General features: G+C 45.7%; 1 long non-coding RNA gene across 1 annotated transcript in view; it reads left to right on the top strand.

The window, feature by feature from the left end:
* The first annotated feature begins 5,931 nt into the window (after nucleotides 1-5,931).
* The window catches only part of LOC115947683, a 47,245-nt gene continuing 40,656 nt past the window's right edge, over nucleotides 5,932-12,520 (top strand). Inside the window, exon 1 of the long non-coding RNA XR_004081538.1 lies at nucleotides 5,932-6,135. This is a non-coding gene — a long non-coding RNA (uncharacterized LOC115947683). The remainder of the gene's footprint in view (nucleotides 6,136-12,520) is intronic.

Below are 12,520 nucleotides of genomic sequence, written 5' to 3'. Positions count from 1 at the left end.
TAGTGCTTGTTACTTGTTAAAAATCCAAAGGATTTTTGAATCACAGATACATAAATTTATCTGTGATACACAATTTCTACCTAATACATTCACTGTCTTCAAAAGCATTTAATAATAATTCTGAAGTCTAAAAAGCCATATTTTCCCAGCAAAATGATAGCAGTCTAACCTTGTACCAAATTTTTCTTTGGTCACAAAAAACTTGATCATAGCTATAAGCAGCAGTCAACTTGCTTGATGTTAGCTCATCAAAGTAGAGTCAGTGTATATTTAATATTTAGAATATTTTGTTGTGAATTTCTGGTAGTTGAAGTACTGCTTAGTTTCATCATGGAGAGAACTATTTCTGCCATAGGTGCAGTGCTTTTCTCTCATTTGCATCCACTCAAATAAATATCACATTTTTGAGGAACAAAGTATATGAAAATTGTTCTGCTCAAAGTTGTCTATGTAATCTTAGAAGAAGTGTATTCCATCTGAAAGTGAAAGTCTGACACTGTGCAACTGTAGAGCAGCCACTCTGGTACGAGTGAAAGGAAACGTGAAGAATATAAAAATGGGAGGAGTGGGGAAAAGTAGAAATGAAGAAAGGGGAAAATGGCCTAAGAATGATGCAGTTTCATTTAGAAGGTTTTATCTTCTTTCAAAATATCTCGCAAAAGACAGTAAATCATTCTGTGTCTCAGCTGAACTGTTCGCTGTGGAAGGTGAGCATGTGGCAGGCTTGAGGAGCAGCTGGGGCAGCTCCTGCAGCACCACACTCGTGGGGCATCCCCAGAGACCTGGGCGTGCTTCAGGAGGTCCTGATCTTGCTGTACCCCCATGCCATGGGTGGGCAGTCCCCCACAGTGAGTGCCCGAGCAAACGTCGGATCTCAGGCAGGGAGCTGTTTTGGAGCACAGATGAGTTATTGCTGTCGGCCTTTACACAGCTGTGAGCAGAGTCATGGTGGTGGTACTATGAAGAAGAAGAGTCCAGTCATCTGCTGTGTAACTCTCCATCCCCACCTGTCTGTACTGCTGCCATCCTCATGCATGAGTGGTGCTGGCAGTGCATCCTCAGTCGGTGCTGGCGTGCCTTCAGCCGCTCACCCGCGCGGTTTGGTCCCGCCTGCTTTGGATGGGGCCGCTCCCAGTCTGGGCTCAGGTTATGTGAAGACAAATGTGGGACAGATGCATCTAATACAGTTTGTCTGTACTCTGTGTCCAGTTGGCATAGTGCTTTTTAAAGCTTCATGACTCAGGTGGGTCGCATTTAACTAGGACAGTGAAAGGATTCCTTCCATTACAGTCTTCTTTGAAAGTCAAATCTAAAATGCACAATGAAGACCACTTTTCTTAAATGAAGAAGCATGACTTCCACATGTAAAAAAACTTCCAACATTACTGCTTTGGCTGAACCATCTGAACAGCTGTCCTCAGCTACACAAACCTCCTCCTTTTTTTGGGTAAGAAGAGTGTGTGCTTATAGGAGCTGGGACATGCAGCATGGCTTTGGTACAGAGCTAGAAACAGGTGCAGTTCTAGCACTTGCCATTGGGAAAAAACACAGAAGAAGAGAGGAAGGGAACATTAGCACCAGCTAGGCTATTCTGTGTGTTGGTAATAGACACCCATTTTATGTGCTACCATTAGTAGGTGTTGGTGGAGGAGATGGTGACTTGCCAACAAGGGCTCAAGCCATGTATTAAGCAGCAAGGGCATTTCAGAACCATTGATGGCCTGGTTTTGGCTAGAGGCTAGCAGGGTCCCGGTTCCCTGGATCCAAAGAGAGGAGCCGTGTAGAACGTGTTGGTGATGGAGCGGGGACCCCTCTCACCGTGGTGGGCTCATGTTTCAGGTGCTGTGCCATGCCCTGTGCTTGGCCCAAGGTACTGCAGCTTTTAGATGAGGCCTTTACACGCCCCAAGAGCAATCCCGCAGTGCTCCCGCCGGCCGCGTGTGACAGCGCTGGGATGCCAGGCTGGCCGCTGCTCCTCGGTCGCTCTCTGAGAATGGCTGCTGGTTTTGGAATGAAAATCTCCCAGCAACTTCCCGGCCCCTGGCACTAGATGGAGCTTCAATCTACTTGCACTTGGAAGTCTGTTAAGTTCAACGACAAGATAAAAATAGAGAATACATGAAGATATGTGTGCCTGCTGCTACACTTACAGCACCTCTTTCCGTGTTTTTAGCAGAGTGGTGTAAATCATAATTTAAGTTTAATCTAAATGAAAATTAAAACATTGCCACAGAATCTGCTTGTTCTAGTTCATGCATTATAATCATTAGCACCCTTTAATGTACTCTCAGGTTCACGGTGGAAGTTGCTGTAAGTATACTGGAACTGTGCTGCAGAATTAAGGTAATGCCTGGGCTGTGCTGAATAAAGGTAATGCCTTTTCTGAACAAAGTACCTGGTTATATTTCAGGATGTGGTGGGGATGACCACCCTTTCTGTCTGCTGTGCTCATGCAAGAATACATTTGTATTTTCACTTTGTGCTACCAAAGCTAACATTTCAGAATCATCTTTTTTAAGTCACTTCATTTTTCTTCCATATGTTACCCTTGAAAATATTGAACAAATAGAAACAAACAAAAATGAGCTTTGAAAATGTCGTGTTCATACTTTTCATTTAGCAAGCACCATGTCTCAAGACCACACACACATAGCAGAAATTCAGACCATCTTTTCCTTCCACAGGAGTAACTGGAAGTAGATTTAGTTTTGTTCTTGGGTGCCCATGATCTTATCAGCAAGAGACTGGTTTATTCAAAACTTTTGTCCAAGCACTGAAGTAGTCATAAAAGAAACTGAAGTTGGGAACCGAGATGGTGACACTTATAACAGATTTTGTCATTAAAGCACCAAAGTATTGTTTTGTTGCTTAACTACAAAATCTGACTTTGAATTTCAGTCTTCTTCAGAGGCTTTGTGCCAACCAGCAGGAAGACAGGGACAGGTGGGGTGCCCAGAAGGCCTCAGGAGGTCAGGGAGCATTTGTGGGGTGCCTGGTATGTCCTGCAGAGATTGCACAGAAATTGTCATTGTGTTCTCCTAAAGAAAGCTTTGCTTGTTTTTTAAATAATCTGTTATTTGCCTCAAGGATGCCTGTTATGCTTGGTCTGGGACATTAGAGGAAGGTCTTTTGAAATCTCACACCTAAACTTTAAAGAGCTATTCTGTCATTTGCCATTGCACTATGCCTGTCACTCTGTAGCCTTCCAGAGAAGTGGAGCTTCAATACTTAATAATTTACAAACTCTTAAACCATTTTGGTTCATTTTGATTTCTCTTCAGTGAACAAATGAGGATATGAGCCAAAATCTTTCATCCCTATCACAGCTGAATATTAGTAGGTGAGCAGACAGTCATTTTGTCATGTTGCTCTCCTCTGGCAGGGACAAAACCACTCCTTGAATACGAGAGGCTTAAGCAGGACATGGGCACTGGACTGCCCTGCAGCAACAGGACAGATGTGCTTCCCGGGGTGTTCAGATCTTTTTCTGGATCTCTGAAGACTGTAGTTGCAGAAACATGGGCACTTGGGAGTTCAGGCAGCTGGCAAACAGGAATGCTGGAGCTCCAAGTCCCTGAAGTGACCAGACCCTTCTGAAGGCTGTTGTGAGGAAGAGGACATTTGCTAGAGCAGGAATTGGACTCAAGTGAGTCTGGTCCTGCAGCCTCTGATGGCCGTTTTCTTTGTTTTCCCAGGTCATAAACAGCTGTGTTTGAGCTAGTTCCAGAATGACTGGCATGAGAACACCTGCCAGGAGCATGGAAATCCTGTGCTGTGGGTAACTTCCAACGCAGTGTTTTGCAGGGAGCTGCGTGTTGGGCCAGGGTGTTGCTGTTAGACATAGGTGATGAGTAGGGGAGCACAGCAGGTCTACTCCAGTACCCAGAGATGTGCTCCCCTGGGAAGAGACTGCTGCTGGGCCTGGGGGGAGCTCTTTTGGGAAGAGGCTGGTGCCAGAAGTCTGGCTCTGTGCACTGCTGGTTCCTGTTCCTAGCCCGAGCAGAGCATGGGTTGGTGACCAGGGCAGGAATGTGAGGAGGCACCATGCAGAGCCCAGGGAGTGGGACAGGGCTCTGTGTGTGCTGAGTCTTGCGGCCACTGTCCTTCCCCTCCTCTTGGAGGGGCTCTGTCCTGGTGCTCCCCCCGGTGAGTACACAGGACAGAGCCATGGCAGCAGCAGCAGCTGCCCAGCTGTGGCAGTGCCCTTGGAGTGCAGCAGCTCCTCAGAACGACAGGGACAGCCACGGTTCCATGAACAGCAAACCAAGTGACCTAATTCAGCTCTCATGGGTGGCCCTCAGCTGCTCCATGGCCGCTGCACTGGAGCTGACTCATCACTTCCAGAGTGGCAGAGCTTGGAGCTTTCAGGCCCTAAGGATTTTGCTGGTTTGTTATTAATTTTAAATGATTGATTTAAATGAATTTTTAAAATACCAGGAGACACTTGCCTAAAGAAATGGTTATTAAAAAGAAGAAGGAAATAGTTGGTCTGTGGGAGTTAACTGTGTGCTTAACAGCTGCTGGCTCCTGCAGCTGAGGACACCCGTTGCAGCTTGGAGGAGTCTGATGTCAGCTGTTCTGTCCTGGCAGATTAGCAAGAACAGGATTAATCCATCATTATTATAAAAAACTGAGAACTAGAAACTGTCTTTGCTTATACCCAGCACAACCCCCTGGTGTCCTTGTCCATGGCAGAATGCTATTACAATCTCACCTACACAGCTTTGTCCAGAACTCAAGATCTCCTGGGGATGTGCCTCCCTGCAGGAGCATCCCATTCCCTCCAGCATCTCCCGGTGCCTGGCAAAGCTCCTCACATGGTCCCGAGACTCTGTGGGGTGGCCTGTGGGCTGTCTGTACCAGGAACAGGCTGTGTGTCCCCTGCTCAGCCTCCCAGGGAGTGTGCCTTAGCCAGGCTGGGCAGGACAGATGGGTGGAGGATCCTTTTTATCACTGTCAGAGGGCAGTTCTAAATAAGCTTCTCCCCTGGGATGTTCTCAGTGCTGTGCCCGCCTCTGCTGTGCCAGGGGAACTGCCTTACCCTGTGGAGCAGTGAGATCGTTCTCTCCAGAGATTTCCATCTGCTGCAGTGTAACTGCACAAGTCAGGCTTATGCAGAGAGATGAAGCTTTTCCCTTCCGCCTCTCCCCTTTTCCTCAGGTGGGGCAATGGGTGCAGCCCACCAGCCAGCCAGCAGCCCAGGGTTGCCCACTGCCACTAAGGATCCTTCTGTGCCATGGTGGGCTCCAGAGATGCAGGAACCCCCTTCTTGGAGGCTACAGAAACAAGGTCAAAGCTCAAACTCCATAGGGATTTCTCCCTGAGAGTCCATCCTGAGGCCACCACCCCTCAGCATTCTTCCCACTGCTCTGGAGGGGTATGGGCTGCATGGTCAGGATGCCACGCAAGGTCTGGCCCTGGTGTGTTGGTAGGGATGGTGCTGTGTTCCAATGAAAGTCAGGGTAAGCTCAGGCAGCATAAACAGATTAACTGATGCAGTTTTTTGTCCAGTAAATAAACACCAACAAATGAAAAATAAAAAAAATATGGGTCGGTAGGTGGAAGGTTCCATGGTACTTCAGAGAAGACAGGGCAGGAAGGTGAGAGGTGTGAAGGAGCAGAATATGGAATCCACCTGAAGACAGTGAAGCAGCAGACATTGTCCGTCAGCCTCTTTTATATCTGTCTTAAAAAAGAGAGCTATTCTTTCAGTGAAACCGAAGAATGAAAATTAAAAAGCAAAACAATACAGAACAATACAGAAGACTTCTCCAAAAACAATTTGACACTTCCTATTGATTGAAGTAATGGAGCAGCAAGTTTTACCAACTTGCATAAAAGCACCTTTGGTGTGCTTTAAAAATCCTTGTAAAAGATACAGTGATGTCACTCCTGTGCTGTTCACCTGTCTGTTCTCACCTCTAGATGTCAAAAGCTGAAGTGGTCTAACTTGATGTGCCAAAGCTGAGCCTGTTTCTCCTGCCTCTGCCCTGCACTCAGCAGTCGTCCTTGCCCATGGTGCTGATCACAGCTGTTGCTGTGGCTCATGGAACACTGGGAGGTCCTGCCCACTCACCTTGTGTCAGATGGGGTGGCTGCAGACGCCCATCTCTTTCCTGCATCCTCTGAGGCCAGGTAGGATGGGTTCCTCCTTGGGGCTGGATGTGCCACCTCTGGCAGCAGAGTTCTGTCCTGGGTGGTTCTCACTTGCTGTGCTGTGCTTCCTTTGGCTTCACCTCGGGACCCCGGAATGATGACCAAAGAGCAGTTTGTGCTGTGTGGCATGTAGACGGATGCTCTGTCATAGAGTGTGGACGTTTTAACAGGTTTCAATTTCTTTCCAACCAAGCTACTTTCCAAATTAGTAAATTATATGAACAAATTCCTTTTTGTGCTCAGACAGAATCAGATTTAGTGTTTAACACAAATTAGAAAATTATGAAGTCGAGTAGGAAGAACACTGGGTTACAAAATGTTCTTGCTTCATTCATTTTGCCGGTTATAATTTTAGTTTTAATTATTTATGGCACTCCATAATGTACTAGTTAATTTACAGTAGCATATTTTGGTATAGTATTAAAATTAGTGACAGGAGAGTTATGGCAACACTTGCTGTTTACCATTTGCTAAGTAATGTGCACATTGATTATGCATATATTAGAATGGCTTTAAAGTATGTGTAGCTTCAGCTGGAAGGTTAAGGTGTTTTAGACATGTTTGTTCTTCATATAGTTAAAAATAGTGTCCTCTAAGACCTTATCCTAAAGTAGTACATGAAATCAGTGCCTATTCATGGAAGGAAGGTTCTGGCAAAGTGAAAATTCTTTCAGTCTTTATAGGGCCAGGCCTCATCAAGCAGACATTAAAGAGCACTTCACTGTTTTAGGGGCAATATTCTTATATAAAGTTATTTTATTCCTATTTCTGTTTAGATAAAAGGGTCCAACAAGCCTGCCTTCTCAGTCTGTACAAGCTGCTGCAGAATCTGTTTAAGCACTGCTGCTGTTTATGAGAATACAGGTGTAGGGGGTGGAAAAGTACAGTCCTTGGGCACATGAAACATAACTTTGAGAAAACAAAATGCTGTCAGGTTCACAAGGAAAACAGACCTGAAAATAAAGCAAATATTTTTTCACACTTGTTTAAGTTTTATCACTCAGCTGTGCTATTTCTAGTAGTTGTAGACATAACATTTTGCAGAAACAAATTTGACAGATCTATTCAGCTGGCAGTACTAAGTTTCCCTGTACTGATATCACGTCTTGCCAACAATCCTATCCTGTGGTGGGAATTGTGTTTGGTTACCTACAAGACAACTGGCTGCCTTCATTATGCATTTCCATTTTTTTTAGCCAGAGATAAGACATGCCCAACTAGACCAGAGATGAAAACAACCCAACACGTCCATTCTTGTTTGGTGAAAACGCGGCTCATGTTCTTAGAGCAAAGCAATTATATTCTCTGTATTTTCACAGGTTCTGCTATTTAGTGGTAATAGCTGTCGAGCATCAAAAAACCCACAACAAACAAACCAAACCAAACCAAGGATACTCTGCCTAGCAAGTGTCCTACCATACTCCCTGTTTTACTACTTTTAGCCCCAGGTACTGCTCCTGAAACAAGAGTGATTCACCCACTTGAGCTCTACCCACAGCCAGACTGAGGGTTGAGTTTTCCTGCTCACTCATAATCTGCCTCCTTTCTGTCCCTCTGCCCTCGGAATCAAGCCCCTTTCCCCAAAAGCCCAGTGCGCATCGTGGGCATAATGCTTCCCCAAGGAAGCTTGAGAGAGACACAATATGCATTTCCTTAAGTTTCCACAGAATCCATGTGCAGGGTAACATTTGGCCCATGGTGTGGTATGACACCAACTTGCAAATAATATTGCTTCTAAGCATAAAGGCTTGGGGAAATCAAAAGTTTTCCTGTTAAGGAGAAATCTGCAACACTGATTTGAGCAAACCCTTCACCATAAACTTAGGCAGGACTTGGTCAATCCAATTGGGAAGTGCAGAGTCCTGCAGTGGCTGTTGTTTTCTATATTTCTTTAAGAATTTTGTGTGTGTGTATATTGCAGAAAGGCAGAAAAATCGCTGAAGGAATTGCTCTTTTTTTCCCTTTTAATTTGCTCATAATGAAATTGAAAGTAAGGAAATCTCACCAGGAGGAACACCCACATGCAGGTACCACATGCCTGCATGCACCTACATTCAATTGATGCAAATAATCTGAATTTAAAATGTTCTGGAGAACAAAGTAGGGCCAGCTGGAGGATTTCCTGCTGGAGAAAGGAAAAGCCTGCGGAGGCAGTGGGTCGGAATGCTGAGCAGTGACACATTCCTGATGGCTGTAAATAGTGTATGGGAGGAGGGGAATGGGAATATCTTGATTTGGTTATTTGGATTAGTGAACTCTTCCAGCTAATGATTTTTTTCCTTTAGCATTCAAAATGCTTGCGGGGTTTATATTTCTTTACGTCTATTAAAAAAATTTACATATACATGCACATGTACATATACATGTATTTGGGGTGAGTTTCAGTAATTATTCATTATAAGAGGCCCCAGAAGTACTGTGTGTGTGTCTCTTGAGCACAATGAAGCAACAGAACATAGAGAAAAGGGTGTCAGGGTGGCTGTGAGCCAGGTGCCTCATGGCTGTGCAAGGTGTCAGTGTTCCACCTGAGCACACGGCTGCTGCTGCCATTCTCTTTTGACTCCGGCTTGCCCTGTTCTCCCGTGCAGCACTGGAGGCAGGGGATGAGTGACCAGAGAGTCACGGGGAGCCAGAGCTGTGGCATCTGCCCCGTGTGGCTCCCGTGCTCTGGCACCACTGGCTTTCCTGCAGTGCTGACGATGGCAGGTGGCATTTGCTCCATGAAACACCATGTGGATTTGACTGTTTCACAGACTTTTAAAGTTTCTAGTATTTCATTTACCAGGGACTAATAAAAAAGCTTGTTGGAGTCAAGTAAAAATACATTTAATTCAGTACTTCACTTGCAGTCTAAATCTCACCATACCTCTAATTTTAACTGTAGGCTGAATCATTTTCATCCTACTGCTTTAAAATCAGGGTTGTTCTGCTATGTTGGGAAGTACAATGCTTTTTTTCTCTCTTAGATCTGTCCTGCCAAGCTTCTATCGCTCAATGCTCTTGGATGTAAAAATAACATACAGCCAAGGATGATTTGCACAGTTAGTTTTATTACTGTAAGCAAAATTGAAACATAAAGGATGCCAGCATACATTATGCAGATTGATTTATAAAAAAATATTAAATGCAAAGTATTAGTCCCAGTGAAATATTTAACCTTGTTCTGACATAATTCCTCAGGGCAGAATCTGCATTGGGTGTGCAGCACAATCGTTCCACAGTACTTCTCTCTGAGTTTTGTTCCTCTTTGGCTTGCTGGTTCCTCATCTGCCAAACCTTCTGCTGAAGCTGCAGTGGTTAATGTTTATGTCTAATTAAAGCACTATCTTATTCCCTGTTCTTAAAACTACCTGATTTGTTTTACACAAGTCCAAATACTTGCATTTGAGAGAGACTCTTGGCACAACAAATACAGGTGGAATAGTTGTAGCCTGGCAGTGCTATAAACCACGGAGACAGCAGTGCGGTGAAGCCCTGACGCGAGCAGGGCCATTCCAAACACTGCATCTGCAACACCCTTGTACCTGTGGGGAGAGAGAGCAGAAATACAAGGGGAACACCATGGTATGTGTGTGATTGTAGCTCATCAGAAACATTGCTTCCCTGGGTCCCTGGCTTAGGATGAGCATGGCAAGACTAGAAAAACACTGAAAGTGGCACGAATCCAAGATTGAGCAAACTTGGTCTGTTTATGTACAAGATCTGGGTTGATCTAATTTTGCATTTAGAGTTTGGCTTCTTCACATGAATTTGAATTGTAAAGCAGTGACTGATACTTATTTATTTTTACTTTGAGTTAATTTGAATCTGCATCTCGGCAACAACTCTTGTCTTTGGACAGCACAGAAGACACTGTAGGGTTCACTTCTGTAACAGAAGTGTATAGAAATGCTCTACTGATGTAGAGCTGTTTCACCTCTCAGTATGGAGAAAGTCTCAGTGCTGCCATTCCACCATGGGGCCAGGCTGCCAGAGAGAGGGTGTTGGAAGCAGGGAGAGGAGCCTGGGTCTCTGCTGGGCAGTGGCAATGTTCCTCCCAGGCTGGCACATGTTCCACTTGCTAGTGTTACATGTGCACTGTAGCCCATAACATCTTTCCTTGTGAAGCTTTGCTTCGCTATCAGAAAGGCAGAACAGATTTCTGCTCACTTCCAAGTGTGAGTCAGTTTGCACAACCCCAAACCTCCAGTTTGCCAGGCTAGTTCTGGAGAGCCTCAGCAATAGTCCTTGCTTATGGAGACAGGCCAGCAGCTGTCTGCCCTGTGAGTGGGAACAACTGATGTTTTACATAAAACATAACTTGGTTTTAGTTGGCTTTGTCTATCTATTTTCTACCTTTGAGTAGTTTCAACCCCAGTTTACCAGTCTGCTAGGGCCAAGTAAAGCACCTTTCAGTCAGGTGTTTGCCCTGATCAGCCTGACATCAGCAGGACCAACAGCAGAGATCTGTGGTGATTATTTGTGCTTCCAGAGGCTGTGGGATCTCCCCAGAGATCAGCCCTGTGGGATGGAGCACTGGACAGACAAAGCAGGCATGTGGGCAACAGGAGGTGTCTGTGCATGGGTGGTTTGTTCACTGACTGAGTGCAAGGCTGTGCTGATCAGACTTGTCCTGCAGCAGCTGCATCATCTGGTTGTGCCTTTCTGTCATCAACAAGCAGGTGTTGGCCACAGAAACAGGCTGTGCTTCATTGCCAGCTCCCTAAAAGCTGCCACCTGAAAAGCTAGTTGTGTATTTGTAGGCATAGACTTATCTGCTGTTGAAAAAACCACGTGTACAACTGTATCCCCACCCAGCTGGGCAGACACAAGTGTCTGCTGCGCTAGTGACTGCTGCCCTGTTGCATCCCATATTGCCCACGGAGCATTTCCAGCTCTTGCAAATGGACGGTGGTGAAGCATAGAGCAGCATTGACCAATGTCACTTGTCAGGTGCTTCTGAAGGACAAGATGGGGCTCAGTGTTTGGAATACACTTCAAAGGATATCTTCGCCTGAATTCCTCCATGGCTTCAGCACAACAGTAGAAACATCTTAGTAGAAGCACCTCTTCCTATATTGAAGATAAATTTATTAAGAAAAATGTAGACTACAATGAAGTAACACTTAAAAATATCAAAAAGAAAACAAAGATTGATTCAGTGAATAGTCTATGTCAGAGCAGGGCTTCAAATAGGAGTTCCCTTTGTGCACCACCTCAGTCTGGGTGAGGTAGACAGTTTATTCAAATTGAGTTAATCAGGTAACTGATTTGTCAGATTTGTCCAATAACAGGGACAACTGTGTGACTGATGAAGGGGTGAGATGAGAAGAGGTGTGGCTGTTCAGGGGCAGAGGGGAGAGTGAGTCACTGACATGTGCTCTGTGGTAAATGGAGAGCAAACGCAAGTGATTATTGGCATTCAAAAGCAGTTAATCTGGTCACTTGGGCAGTCCCAGTTTGCATCCTTGCCTTCTGAAGTGGTTCATTCTCCTATCTGTAAAATGGTTGTGACAGTCCCTGCTCAGCAGCCTTGCTATGCCATGTGTTGGCAGTCATGGCTAATGTCACTGTTTGAAGTGACGTGTGGCCGTCGCTTTCCTTCAAATTGCAGTATTTCTGCTCAGCAAAGGTACAGCTAACCTAGAATAAAGGAGTGAAAACAGCAAGTGTGAGATTATGTGGTGCACAGGAAGAGGAGGCAGCTCGTTCCAATAAAGCATGCGGTGGCATGTTGAGGTGGAGCTGTGAATCCGGGCTGCAGAATGCAACCTAGGATCTGCCTGGGCTTTGAAACTGGATGTGGCAATCGGATGGCAGTCGTGTTCTCTGCTGCTGTGGATGGCAGTATTCTGAAAAACAGCTTTGACACACACATGCATAACTGATGACAATGGCCTTGTGAATGTAGATACAAAACAACCAGCCCCGACCCCAGAACGCAGCAGGTGGTGACTGGGTTCTCCTTCGTGGAAACTCCCATTTATTGCAGTGGAGGCTGAGGCTGGTGTTCCAGGCAGAGCAGTCTTACAGACTCATAGAATTGTTTAGGTTGGAAAAAATCTCTGGGATTAAATAGGCGGCTTCTAGGTGTGATCTGTGGTGTGTTCTGATTCTGAAGTATGGATGTGGGGGTAAGATGTGCAAATTGGAGCCTTCTGTTACAGAGCAATGAAATCCTGCTGTGGTGCAGCAGCAGAGCTGATGGCTTCCTGAAGGCACTCTTGGCTGCGGCCAGCAGCCGAAGCACTCTGGGGCGGCTGGACAGAACTGGGAGTGAGCGGGGCCGTGGGTGCCAGCTGTGAGCGGGGAGGGAGCGGGGCTGGCGGTGCAGCAGCCCCCGTGCCCTGTCAGCAGAGCCAGGGAAGGCCTGGCCGCAGCGCCG

Source organism: Geospiza fortis, unplaced genomic scaffold, assembly GCF_000277835.1.
Source record: "Geospiza fortis unplaced genomic scaffold, GeoFor_1.0 scaffold172, whole genome shotgun sequence".
NCBI classification, from domain to species: Eukaryota; Metazoa; Chordata; class Aves; order Passeriformes; family Thraupidae; genus Geospiza; species Geospiza fortis.
This window is presented reverse-complemented; position numbering and strand designations above follow the sequence as displayed.